General features: G+C 43.7%; 1 protein-coding gene and 1 long non-coding RNA gene across 19 annotated transcripts in view; both read left to right on the forward strand.

Annotated features, from left to right (window-relative positions):
• AFF3 (ALF transcription elongation factor 3) overlaps window positions 1-14,541 on the forward strand; it is a 594,300-nt gene that overhangs the window by 231,596 nt on the left and 348,163 nt on the right. The window lies entirely within an intron of this gene.
• On the forward strand, window positions 699-6,431 carry LOC146404683 (uncharacterized). The gene is made up of 2 exons (XR_014841440.1): window positions 699-1,526; window positions 1,985-6,431. It is a non-coding gene; the product is annotated as an uncharacterized LOC146404683 (long non-coding RNA).

Genomic DNA, 14,541 nt, shown 5'->3' on the forward strand with positions numbered 1-14,541 from the left:
GAATCAACAGAGAAGTGAACCTTTACCATTCAGAGCTTTCAATTTTTTTTTTTTCTTTTTTTTAAGGGCTGAATCCACTGCATATGGAGGTTCCCAGGCCAGGGGTCTAATCGGAGCTTAGCTGCTGGCCTATGCCACAGCCACAGCAACGCCAGATCCGAGCTGCATCTGCAGCCTACACCACAGCTCACAGCAACACTGGATGCTTAAGCTACTGAGCTAGGCCAGGGATCAAACCTGCGTCCTCATGGATCCCAGTCAGATTCGTTTCCACTGCACCACGAAGGGAACTCCAGGAGCTTTCAAAATGTTTAATTGCAGAGTTCCTGTCATGGTTCAGCGGAAACAAATCTGACTGGGATCCATGAGGATGCAGGTTTGATCCCTGGCCTCACTCAGTGGCTTAAGGATTGGGCATTGCCGTGAGCTGTGGTGTAGGCTGCAGATGCATCTCGGATCTGGCATTGCTGTGGCTGTGGCATAGGCCAATAGCTATAGCTCCGATTCAGTCCCTACCCTGGGAACCTCCACTTGCCGTATGAGTGTGGCCCTAAAAAGACAAAAAAAAAAAAAAAAAGTTTAATTGCTTTCTAAATACCCAGGGTTTCTTGGAATTTCACATCCCAGCCCTGAGGACACAGCATTCTTCACTGCCTGGCCCAGGTGTTGGGTTTTGTCTTCGTGGTACCTAATCCCCAGGGATACAGGTCCCCTGGCTTCCAGCCCCCTGGCTGCCATAACTCAGTTCACCCCATTTGGGTACCACTCAGCGTCCTTCTGGGTGGATGAGAGCAGTGGCTGCTGCGTAGAACCGCTTATTTTTTTAAAGAGACATCTCACAATAAGACATAATACCTCATTTACAGTCTTTTTGTACATGCAGTTTAAGTGTTGATGAGTAAATTTTGATATGAATCTTGACTCCACCTTTCTACTTGGAATTTTCTGTAGCTGCCAGACCCGCATCCTTTGTCCTGCCCGTCTGAGTGAACGTAAAATGTGCAAATCTTTAAATGGGCATAAACGTTTAGTTCAACAGCAGTTTGATCTATCGAGGCAGCTAATCTGTAATTTCTAGTTTCTGCTGAGTTTTAGAGAGTAATTCTTTTCTTCTTAAAAAAAAATCTTTTTGTACTAAGCCTTGGTACATTCTCAGTCTTATGAAAAGTAACATAGAAATAAAAGCTCAGTGTTTGAAAGAGATTAGGGTGTGTTGGCCTTGATGTCCCAGATCCTGCAGTACAGGACAATCCCCTGACAAAGACCACGTGTCAGACAGCAGGGAGACTAAATGGACTAATGCACGTCACTCCAGGAAGCCCACAGCCCAGCACTCTGACTCATACACGCTGCCCCACAAATCAAAAGCCCTTTATACCTTCCTTAACATTTATGTAAAAGCATCCTTGTAAGATTTTTTTAGGTAAGGAAATCCTGCTGTGGCTCAGTGGGTTAAGAACCTGACATAGTGTCAGTAAGGATGCAGGTTTGATCCCTGGCCTCACTCAGTGGATTAAGGATCCACGGTTGCTGTGAGCTGTGGTGTAGGTCACAGATGGGGCTTGGATCCTGTGCTGCTGTGGCTGTGGTGTAGGCTGGTAGCTGCAGCTCTGATTTGACCCCTAGCCCGGGAACCTCCATATGCCTCAGGTATGGCCCTAAAACGAAAAAATAAAAAGATTTTTTTCAGTTAAACTTCATCAGTCATCAGAGTAGCCTTGAATAAAGAGGACAAAATGATGGAATTCTTTAATTCATTATTTGGAGAAATATGTGATGTTAGCTCTAATTAAGTGATTTGTCCAGCCAGATAGCAAAGCCAGTCAGGGCTCCTGAAGTGATCTTTTTTTTTTGTCTTTTAAGGGCTACACTCAGGGTATATGGAGGGTCCCAGGCTAGGGTTCGAATTGGAGCTCCAGCTGCTGGCTTACACCACAGCCACAGCAAAGCCAGATCCAAGCCATGTCTGTGACCTATACCACAGTTCATGTCAACACCAGATCCTTAACCCAATGGGCCAGGCCAAGGATCGAACCTGTGTCCTCATGGTTATTAGTTAGATTTGTTTCCCCTGAGCCACAACAGGAACTCCCTGAAGTGATCATTTTTAGCTTAATCTCCCAAACCACAATGCTGCCCATAGGTCTCTCATTCAGAAAAGGACATGAGGAACTTACCAAAATTCATACGATTATTAGTAAGTAAAAATAGCCTGTCCATTGAACCTGAGATTCCTAGCAGCCAAAGTAAAAAGAGAAACTTGTGGGGCTTCAAGGGTCATGTAAATATAAACGTAGTCACTTAGGAGGGGCAGAGACGTTCCTCATATTGTGGTCCAAGAGACATTATTCCTATATATCCTCATAGACAGTCATATAGAAGACAAAATTGTTTCTATCAGCCTGGCAATAACTGTAAATTTTCCTCTCGATGCTTTTGTTGCCTCCCTTTGTGCATATAGTGATCACAGTGCTAAAATAGAGTACGGAGGTACTGAGGGATAAGTACCCTGCAATTTTACCTCTTCTCTCTCTGGATTGCTCTTTAATGCTGTAATACAGTCTCCAAATGCTCCTACATAATACAGTATTTTAAATTATTAATCAAGTACAGTTTTTAAAAATATGCTCGGGAAAGACAACAAATGAACAATAAAATTGTTAACTAACAATACTTAGTCAATAAATAATGAGAAGATAGTTTTCTATCACTGCCTGAACTGAAGTATGTTTATTCCCAAGTCCAGCATTAGTGCTTTTCTCTTGAACCATCATTTTAATGCTATTGATACTTAGCATGTAGCCTCTGTGCCAGAACCTCGCATTGTGGTTCTGTTCCTTGCATCCACATCAGCCCATTTTACATTCCATAGTTCATCTTGGATTGAATAGATTGCTGCCATATATGAAAACATAATTTTTTTTGTCTTTTTTTTTTTTTTTTTTTTTTGTCTTTTTTGTTGTTGTTGTTGTTGCTATTTCTTGGGCCGCTCCCGCGGCATATGGAAATTCCCAGGCTAGGGGTCAAATCGGAGCTGTAGCCACTGGCCTACGCCAGAGCCACAGCAACGTGGGATCCGAGCCGCGTCTGCAACCTACACCACAGCTCACGGCAACGCCAGATCGTTAACCCACTGAGCAAGGGCAGGGACCGAACCCGCAACCTCATGGTTCCTAGTCGGATTCGTTAACCACTGCGCCACGACGGGAACTCCGAAAACATAATTTTTTAAACATCTTTTAATCAGTGACCTGAGTGAAGGGTTGAAAGTTAAGGCCAGTGGCACAGAGATGGCTTCTTAGTGGTTTTAGAGCAGCAGGCAGGAGGTACGGTAACCAACACAGATTCAAAGTTCTTGTGGGAGATGGGCAAGCATGGGCCACATAAAAGAAACAAATGTCAGGTAGGCAGATAGGTAAGCTGTAAGCATCACGTGGCCATGAGCCCAGCCTTTGGTCGTTTGACTCCAGATGGCATGTAAAGCACCAAGGTGCTCTGCTTAGAAACAGGAGAATGAATGGGGGGACTGCAGTGGGATAGGGATGGACTTAGTGAACCCAACTGAGGTGATTGGTAACTTTGTCTCCCGTTAGGAACAGCATCCCCCCAGCAATTCAGAATCTCTTATGAGAAGACTGAATCCAAGGTGTGCTCCTTTGGCTGAGAAAGAGTAAACAATAAACGCTGCACAGGCAAGCGGGTGAAGTAATTGCCAGACTGGGTGTGTGATTCACGGAGAAGCATTAATGGAATGTGGGTTATTTAACCTGAAGAGAAGAATAGGCTTTTCTAAACTAGTGTCTGAGGAATAATATTTTGGTAATACTAGAAATACTTCACTTTAATCTTGCACATGGAATGACTGAGTTTTGCATGAACTTGTTAATTATGTAGGATGGTGAAATTGTACACAGTGCAATAGAATTGGGCTAGGGTTAGGCAGCTTACACGGATTCTACATAATTTTGACATCTTTTGATCAATGACATGATACATGCGTGAGTGACTTCAAGTATATGAGTAGGGTATACTTCAAGGATATACCTCCATTAAGGAAAAAGGAGCCCTAAATTATGAAAGGAGAAATAGAATTAAATTGCTTGCCATTAAGGGGTTGGAAGAGGTCGATTTGCAAGAATATGGTCCATCAAATATTTGCCTGACACATAGCAGTGACTTGCTTTTCATTGCTAGCACAGTGTTGGCAGGTGATAGTGCTTTAGTGATCAGTACAGTTCTTACATGGTGTACCAGTCAGGGGTTCCAGGAGAGGATTAGAAATGGAAAGAGATAGGTGGATATATATATATATGCACATATGGTAGATAGATGGGTGGATGGAGAGACAAATAGATGGATTTATTGAAAAGAGTTGGCTTATGCGATTTTGGAGAATGGCTAGGCAAGTACAAAATCGGTGGTACAGGCCGTTGGGAAGAGCAGGCTGGGAACTCTTGGGCAGGTGGGATTGGTGGAATTTCTTCTTCAGAGAAACCTCAGTTCTGCTCCTAAGGCCTTTCAACTGATTGCATCAGGCCCACCGAGGTTACCCAGGATAATATCCTTTCCATAAGTCTCCTGATGGTGGATGTTAACAGCATCTAGAAAAGATCCTCACACCTAGGTTAGTGTTTGATTGGGAAACTGGAGCCTGTAGCCTAGTCATATTGACATATGCACCTGGCCATCCTAGGTAGATGGTTAGGATTGCATTGGGGGCTGCCGGTAGGTCCCAAAAGCACCCACTTGGTAGCTACAGAGCGAAGGTCTGAAGCCCAGCTCTACCGTGTCCTAGTCCTGTGCCGGCCAAGCGTGTTTCTTCCTCCATCTTTGCTTTAGTTCCTCATCTATAACATGGGGTTAGTAAAAGTGACACTGTGGAGTTCCTAGGCTATTCACATGAATCTCTGACGTGATAGAAGAACACAGTTAAAGGCTTGGGGTACAGTTTAGAGAGTTTTATCTTCATGTTGTTTGGAATGGCATCAGAAGTGTAAGTATGCCTAAAAATTAACTGGATGGAATAGTCGGGAAGCAGTTGGAGTGTTTTGGTGCTGGGACTCTAAAAAGTTTCTTCTTAGGTCTCCAAACACACATTAGTCAGGCCTGGTTTTAATATTTTTTTATTGTGCCCCACAAAGATTATCAGCTTATTTATCAAACACAGGGAATTGGGGGGAAAAAAGTGAATAGGGCTGATTCTCTGATGGCAGTGGAAGGCATGATACATGATTACGTCTGTAGGAATACCAAATGGAGTCATTAGGATCTATGCCACTGGTACGAGAACCAACTGAATCCATAATGACGGAACTCTTATAATAATCTATTACTAAGGATGTGAGGAAGTGGAGTGCTTAATTTTTCTGTTGGTTTATTACAGCCCTTAACAAGCACGGCTGGTAGTAAGTAGACAGTTAAATTAAACTCATGAATATCCGTCACAGTTTTTAAAAGATGAAATGGAAGCAAAAACCTTATATTGCTTGTTGGGATCAATGCAGCGAAGTATATGAAGCCCCTCTCCTCACGGGTCTGAAGCTGGGAGTAAACACACAAGAGCAAAGGGAATATCTCACTGGGGCCAGTCCTCCTTGGCACTTTACAGTAGGTAGCAGCTGGGATGGTAAGAGAAGAAGCAGTAACTGATAGAGGGTTTTCATGTCTGATGTGGTGGAGGGCAGGCGGAGGGGCAGGTAGGAAGTGTCTTGTCCAAAAATGGGAGGCCGATGTGCTGAGGACTGTCCTTGCCCTTGTGTGTGGAAGGTTACCAAGACCAAGGGGTTGTGATGTCAGTTTCAGCAGAAGCTTTTTCCCAAACTAGCAGTTAGAACTGGCAGGAGCTTGAATAAGCACCTTAAGGGCAACTCCATGGAGATGTGGGTGCCAGCAGGGAGGAGGAGCAGCAGAGCCTTCTGGATGGCATGTCACTGTCCGATGTCCCACAGAATTGTAAGCAGCAGAGTTCCATCCCTCCTGTGCTGGCCATGGGGGCACATGGGGTATGGGCAGTCCCAGCATGGAGACCAAAGAGGTAGAAAGAATGGGAGAAGCAAATGTAGGAGAGCAATAGCCCAGAGGAGGAAGCCACGAGGTGTGGAGGGAAAGGGAAGTAGCTGGCAGCAGCAAAGTGGAGAATGGAGGAGAGGAAAGGCAGGATGGTGGGGTGGCATTCTGGAGCCACTGACCAGCATGGCTGCCATGGGGGATGCAGGCACCAGGTGTGTGGGAAGGGCTGTGATTCTAGACCCTAAAAGGTACCTGGGAAAGAGGACCAAACAGATTATGTTAGTGATTGTTAGTGATCCATACAGTCTTGTAGAACCAGCCATGGTCATTTGGGACCTTCTTTCCCTCCCCAAGGGGGAAGGTGGGACGCCTGGGGAGTCTGGGGAATGAGGCCAAGGCAAAGGATAGTTGAAGAAACAAAACAATGGAAAAAGGTAGGGGACCACTGCCACTGATACTGCTTGCACCGAAAATGTATCAATAAAAAAAAAGCCCTCTTGTAAGTGAAAACTCTAGAACTCTAGAGCATGAAAGTATTTCAGATTTTAGGGCCCCAAACAGCTGTATTAACTAGTGTTTGCCTCCCATGAGAGTGAGAAAAAAGGATGTTAAATAAATTAATTCAAAATCAAATGAAAAGGGCTTCAAGCCAGAGTGTATTTTTTGGATAGAAATTTTTCTCGGTACTCTAAATTTATCCGAGTGGAATGCCTTTATCAGTATTGTCCTACTCAACCTTTAGAAATGAAGGGACTGCCATTTACTGGGAGATGTGCCTTTTATGGTGAAGACAGAACACGATGACCTTGCTTCATTCTTCTCCAGAATCGAGATACTGTTTTGCATTGTGTGTTGAACATAGAGGACACAGAATTATTTCAGATCCGGTGGACCTGGCATTTTTATACATGAAGATCAAAGCTTGGGAAATCCACAGCTTGCCTTCCCAGGGGACTGTCACATGGCAAAACTATCAGAGGTGACATTACCAATTTCTGGTTTCATACTCGTGAACCCATGAAGGCAAAAATAAGTGGGGAGACAAAAGATGTTTACAGATGAAGGATAAAATTCATAAAGAAGATGCGTAAAGTGATTCATTAAAACTTATCCCATTTAAGCAACACATAAAAAAGTGTGTCTTCATTTATAAAAGTTCTCTCTGCTGGGAATATCTTCTAAGGATGTCCCCTAACAGAAGAGAAATAAACTAGAGGAAGAGCTGTTCATGAAACCTATTTAGGAAGAAGGTTTGTCATTGGCAGCCTCAGCAAGTTGTCAGCAGTTGTGAAATTGGGCCTGTTCCCATTCAGAGTGATGGGATTCCAGATAATATTTAAGGGATGTTTGGTCACAATAAGATACCCCAGACCTTTGAGATGCATCTGATATAGGTAATGAGCTTAAAGGAAAACTCAGAGGACAATCTATTGCAAACTTTGTCAGAGTGACATAGCACACCTTTCTTTTTTTTTTTAATGGCTGCATCTGTGGCACATGAAAGTTCCCAGGCCAAGAATTGAATCCAAGCTGCAGCTGTGACCTACGCTGCAGCGATGTCAGATCCCTTAACACACTGCGCTGGGCTAGGGATCTAACCTGCACTTCCACAGTGACCCAAACCAATGCAGTTAGATTCTTTTTTTTTTATTTTTGTCTTTTTCTAGGGCCACAACTGTGGTATATGGAGGTTACAAGGCTAGGGGTCGGATCGGAGCTGTAACTGCCAGCCTTCTCCAGAGCCACAGCAATGCCAGATTTGAGCCACATCTTTAACCTACACCACGGCTCATGGCAATGCTGGATCCTTAACCCATTGAGCGAGGCCAGGGATCGAACCACCCTCATGGTTCCTAGTCAGATACGTTAACCACTGAGCCACAACAGGAATTCCTGCAGTTGGATTCTTAACCCACTGAGCTACAGTGGGAACTCCAACTCCTCATTTTAAAATCTAGTTAAAAAACAAGAGTTCCCGTTGTGGCTCGGTGGTAACAAACCCTACTGGTATCCATGAGGATGTGGGTTTGATCCCTGGCCTTGCTCAGTGGGTTAAAGATCTGGTGTTGCTGTGTGCTGTGGTGTAGGTTTCAGATTCGGCTCAGATCCCATGTTGCTGTGGCTGTGGCTGGCAGCTTAGCTCCAATTTGACCCCTAGCCTGGGATGTACCATATGCTGCAGGTATGGCCCTAAAAAGCAAAAAAAAAAAAAAAAAAAAAAAAAAAAACTAAACCTAGTTAAAGAAGGGAATAATCTCATCAAATGTATAGATGATTATATTTGCATATCTTAACCCCAAGTGTTATCTATTTAATGCAAGTGTGTAAAGAGTTATAATATTCTCATTTCCTGAGCTGCAGTTTAAAAGAAGAGACAATTTGATATATAAAACAACTGCTACTCTTTAAAACCTTTGATCAGGGCTCATCATTTATGTCATTTTCCTATATGCAAGACATTTATTAATTTCACTATGTTTTAAATATTTTTTCCTTCTCTTGAGAAATATTTTTAGTGTTTCTCATTGCCAAGCACTGTTCCAAGTGTTGGAGGTAAAGCAGAAAGGAGTCTATTGCTGCCTTTCATTGATTTCAAAATGCACATTTTCTTACATTTTAACGTCTCTGAAATTAGAGTATGTCTTACAATCTATTATGTGTCATAATGTGGTTGACAGAAGTTTTTCTTTCTCAGTGGCACCTGACATTGTGGTGCATCTCACAATTGACAGCGTCTTATAATTGTTGAAACAGAGTGTAATGATACAATTGTACGTATATATGTTTGTATGCCTAAGAAGCTGTTTTGTATTTATTTATTAAGAAAATTGAGATAATTCTTCCAAGAAACTCATTTTTGTGCCTCTGGGGAAAAAAAATGCCTCCCATATACAATGCTTTGTGTGTTCTTGGTAGTTGTAAGTTGAGAGTAAAAAAAAAAAAATAGTAGATAAAATTGGATTCAGAAGGATATATATACTAAACTCTCCTATTTTTCTTCCTTCATTATGCATGAGAGGTTTTTAAGGCAGCTTAATCATCTCAGTGTTTGCATTATGTAGGGTGGTGGCAGTGTGTATGTACCTATCTTCTATTACTGTTTTTTTCTTTGGGTTTTATGCTGTGACTAAAATCAATTTAATTACTTTATAATTCTGCTATAAGTAAATCCAATTATGAAAGTCTGGATTATTCAAGAAAGTTACATTGGGAGGTGATTCTTCCCTTTGAACATGGTATTACCATAGAATTTGCTAAATTGGGACGTTTAAAATCATCTTTGATTCACAGAAATTCAGTTTGCATGCAGTTTTAAAAAGATGGCTCTCCTGTAAAGTGTACCTGCCTTGATGAGACACACCTGCGTGGCTGAGCTGAGTCAACAGAACACTCAAAATGCAGAGTATGCTGCGTATGTGTACATTTAAACATCATTCAGAAAGGTGCCCACTGGGAATTAGAATTTATCACATCGATTTTAAGTAAATGTTCAATTTCTCTGTGAAAGAGAAGTATTTCCTCCATTGTGTATGTTAAACAAGGCAGCACTCATTGTAGCGCGTGACTTCCAGATTTTAAGAATTTGAGGCTGTAAATTATTTACACTGTTTATTTTTTTATTTTTAAACTTTTATTATTATTATTTTTGGCTGTGCCCGTGGCATGTAGAGGTTCCCAAGCCAGGGAAAGGACCCGTACCACAGTGTCGATGATGCCAGAGCCTTAACCACCAGAGCCAACAGGGCACTCCTACACTGTTCATTAAAGTTTATCCTTTTTTTTTTTTTTTTTTTTAATGCAGGAGCTTACACTTTAAATAGTCATGAGCAAATATACTTCTAGATATATGTAAAATCTTTATTTCATGAACAGTATTGATGACAACCACACACAGAGTGTTATAGGAGCCCCCAGGAGGGACCTCCCTTTCAGAGGCCAGGAGAAAATTCCATCCAAGCAGACAATGCACAGGGACAGAGGGAAAGACGTCTGTAAAACCTAGATACATAGAGAAGGCTGAACGAAGCTGGAAGGAGGAGGCATGAAAGGAATGGAGCAGGTCTATCTGGGCCAGACCATGAGAAGCTTTCTTAGCTGTGACGAGCCATCAGCCTTTACTTCTCAGGACGCTGCCATCAAAGTGTTTTGAGCTGGGGAGCGATGTGATGAGATGGTGCTTTAGAAAGACCACGACGGCTGCAGTGAGAGAACCCTTGGAGTTGCACTGGATGCCAGAAGGTGTGTCAGGAGCCAGATTAGAAAGAATGGAAGGCAGGGGTGCAGGGATCAGCAGGAGTGGGCAGAGAGCAGGGCTCTGAAGGTGAGCTGGAGATGCATAAGATGTGGGGTGAAGTCAGGACAGACCTGGAGGCTGACCCCTGGGCAGCTGGAAGGAGGGGTCTGCCTTTCCTAGAGGGTGAACATGTGCAGACAAGCAGGTTAGGGCAGAGGACCTAGTGGCCATTCCCACCTGGATGGCACACACATGCGTGCACACACATGCTGTTCCTCACGTGATGAAGAGCCTTGCTGCTGGGGGGTGGGAGGATGAGGGATGGGGTTGGGCAAGGGGCTTGCACTTCCCCCAGCCTGGGGCTAATCCTGTACTTCAGCTCTCGAGGAGATGGAAACTGAGTAGCACTGTAAGCTCTGCAGACTCTTTCTAGTGACTCGCCATCACAAGAATGTGCCAGACTTATTTCGTGGAGGACATCCGGCCTGCCAGACAGCCTCTCATGATGGGCCTTTCCCCCTTTGATGGTACCCACTCTGTTCCTGCCCGGGGTAGCTCTTGTAGTGTTAAACCCGCATTGCCAACATCCTGTGATCCTCTGAGAATCCAGGCCTGGCCCGGCCACCCAGTCACTTCCCCTCAGAAAAATCCATTGTGTCCAGGGCTTGCTCTGTCCTTCTCGGCATCACACCAACCCCCGGAGATTCCATCCTTTTAGCTGCCCCACTAGATGCTGAACAGGCTCTGCTCCAGCAGGACCCTTTCCAGGCAGGGGCCTTTGAGGCAGCCACGGTCTGTGAGCAGGCAAGGAGAAGAAGAAGGCGTTCCTGAATGGGCTGTGGTTGTGAATGAGGGGAGAACCAGAGCTGGCTTGAATCTGAGATACTTGGATTGGAAAATGTTTTGAGTTGGAGAGCCCTTTCAGAGGTCACCAAAACCAAATTCCTGGTTGTTGAGCAGTCTCTGCGTCCTGAGAGCAGGGGTTGGGGAACTGACTACAGTCATGACGGGGCTTTTGTTCTTTCATCATCATCATCATCATCATTTCGTTCCATCACAAGACTGTAACGCTGTCTTCACACGACTGCAGTAAAATCTCCTTGTGGGTGTAATTTCTCACAGTGAGTTATAGCCTCTTTGCAGGCTACAACTTTTCCTACATGTGAATGAACATTTCTTTGGGAGCCTGAACATCCTCTTCTCGCCGCCTTATTGTGGTTTCTCCAGCGCCTGGCACTGAAATCTACATGGTATCATTGCAGTGCAATAGTTATTGGTACAGCCTGGTTTGACACTAGAGCCCTGAAGAGCCACAGAGCATGCCCTGTTCTGTTTTTTTGTTTGTTTGTTTGTTTTTTGTTTGTTTTCATTTTTTAATCTCAGTTAGCTCTGCCATTTCCAAACATTAAAAATATCCAAGGACATGTGTCTACCTTGGAGACACTCTAGCAGTTACCTTGTGATGAAACAGGAAAAAAACAACAAACTAACAAACTACTTTGGTTCCCTTGCATTTCTCTTACATGAGGACTTGACGAGTGGCCCTGGCTTTTCTTGGCCCCATGTCTTAGAATTTCACTCAGGCCCATGTAGGTGATGGAGGGCAGGTGACAACAGATGTTTCCATGTGGGGCGCTATCATTAAAGTGGCTGAAACATTAAGCCAATTGTGTCTTTTGGAGAGCAGAATTGTCTGTTCTTGTTTCCTTCTCATTCTCATGTCAGCAATATTTCTTTCATGATAACATTTATTTATCAGCGTTTATGCTACTTTGACTTTTTATAAAATACCAGGGAAGATAAATGGATCGATTGACCCCAGGAGCAGTTTATTTATCCCTTTAGTCACACTTCAGTGGCAAAATCAATAACCTTCTGAAATATTTGATATTACAGTGGTTCCAGTAAAGAGTGACATTCCTGAGCAATGTGCAAGGGGAACTAAAATTTATTATCAACTTAGATTTTTTAGTACCTGTATTGATTTTCCTGGAGATGCTTGTGAATTTTTATTTATCTGTAGCTAAGCAAGTGACCTTTGTTTCAGAAAAACTGCAGTTTCAATTTGCCAAGATGAGGGGAACTGGAAGGACTCGCGTATGGTCATGAACGGGAGGTGAAAGACAGAGTAGACTGCAAAAAGGACTTTTTCCCCCCCAGAAGTGGCTTTTTTTGTTTTCACTATTCAACATTTTGCATTTTTTTTTTTTGTGATGCCAAATGCAAACATTTCAAGGTGACATGACTTATGAATGACAGCCTCGTGCCCAGCACTTGGAGGTGGGTTAGAGAGGAAATAGCATTTGAACCGGTCTTGGGTTTGAAGATGTCAAGTTCGCCTAAGCAGAGATGTGAGAGAGAGGAGCTGAAAACAGGAAGTGGGAAGGCAGCTGGGATGCAGGTGAAGGAGAAGGACAGTGGTGGGGGGAGATGTGGTCCTGCTGGGGCAGGGAAGCCATGGAAGGTGAAGTTGGCCAACAAGAGGCTGCTTGTCAGTGGGACCTTGGATTTTAGGTCTGGAGGCAGCGGGAGCTGTTGTAGAATTTGGCTTTTTTTTTTTGTTTGTTTTTTCAGGGCTGCATCCCCGACATATGGAAGTTCCCAGGCTAGGGGTCAGATTAGAGCTGCAGCTGCCAGCCTACACCACAGCCACAGTAACGCCAGATCCAAGCCACATGTTCAACCTACACCACAGCTCACAGCAACTCTGGCTCCTTAACCCACTGAGCAAGGTCAGGGATGGAACCTGTGTCCTCATGGATCCCAGTTGGGTCATTTCTGCTGAGCCATGAGAGGAACTCCTAGAATTTTTAAGCTGAGGCGAAAATATATTATTTTTTCCCCCACTGCACACGTTTATTATTAAGATGGGGGAAAGAAACTTGAAAAGTTTTGTCCACTGTGTTCCAGGTTTCAAAATATTATGAAGTCATTTCAGTTTCCTAGAAGTAAAACTATGATTTGGAGGGCCCACGTTTGTAATAAATATAAGAAATTCAGAAAAAATAAATAAAGCATGTGTACCTAGCTGGCTAAAATTTTAGTCAACAAACCCATGTCATCAATACCCTGATCTAAAAATAGGACAGAACCTCTGCTCTAGAAGCTTCCTTCCTGCCCGCTCCAAAGGTAACCATTATGCTGTCGCCATTCATTATTCTTCTGATTTGGAAATACAGACTGTGTTCTCTTTATACCTCTCTCCTTGAGCTGACATTAGACCTGTAAGCCTGCGTCATGATGTCACATGTAGTAGTAATTAATTCATTTCCCCTGCCTTTAATATTCCAAAAATACATTCTTGAAAGCTTGGTCCAGTGGCTGGAGGGGTACAGAGAGGACGAGGAAGAGGCTTCTTGAGGGGACAAAGCTTTGGGCTGGAGGCAACACGTGGGGGACAAAAGCATTGGCCTGGGCGAGTGCAGGACCGAGGGTTAAGTGATAGGATGCTAGGAAGCTAGTGGAGCAGGGGATAGGAGCTGGTAACAGAGAAGGCAGCCAGGATCGGGTGGCTTATGATCATGACCTTGCTCTTGAGGCTGGGCTGGCAGGTTGTCCTGCGCAGGGTCATGGGACTGTGGTCACTGTCAAGAGCCAAGGTTTGGCATCTAGGTGGTTGGTAAGTGTTGGCCTTGAGCTGCCCTCTCCATGCCTCGGTGTCCTCGTCTGAGCAAGGATGAGATGCTTGGGCGCCATGCTGGACACAGGGTAGGGGTTCACTACTTGAGAATAGTTACTATTTTTTGAAGATTATATGGGGAAATGTTAAGTCTCGGGGAAGCTGAAACAATAGCTGAGAGAAGGAAAGCAGAGATTTCTCTCCACATACAGATTTCTGAGTCAGCAGGAAGGGAGAAAATCCAATTCTGTCTGGATTCTGCATATAACTTTATAACGGACCCAGTGGGAATTACAGAAAGAGTTGGAAATGGAAGAGTCTTAAGACTTGTTGCCCCAGCTCATCAGCTGAGTTCTCCAGGATATTGCATACGTAAATTATCTGAGAAACTTCCTTTTCTTCTTCTCGTTTCACAGTTAATGTGCTTTTGTCCAAGTGGCAGATCTTTACTCTGCTTTGCGGTTCGGGGCTCTTCAATGAGCAGTATTCATTTGCTGCGTCTCTCTCAAGTCTTTACAACTAAATACTTGAGTTCAGTAATGCTGACATCTGCCTGCTCTATGTCCATCACTACACAGGACACGTAAAAAGGCATAAAATATGTAAGGCTATAAAAAGGTGACATAATGAAGTAAGCGAATAAGGACTTCAGGAGTGGTGTGGACAGTCGGGACTCCAA

The sequence above is a fragment of the Sus scrofa genome, chromosome 3, assembly GCF_054392235.1.
Source record: "Sus scrofa isolate SSC_HxYL_T2T_F1_AM1 chromosome 3, Sscrofa_HxYL_maternal_Yorkshire_Landrace_v2.0, whole genome shotgun sequence".
NCBI lineage: Eukaryota > Metazoa > Chordata > Mammalia > Artiodactyla > Suidae > Sus > Sus scrofa.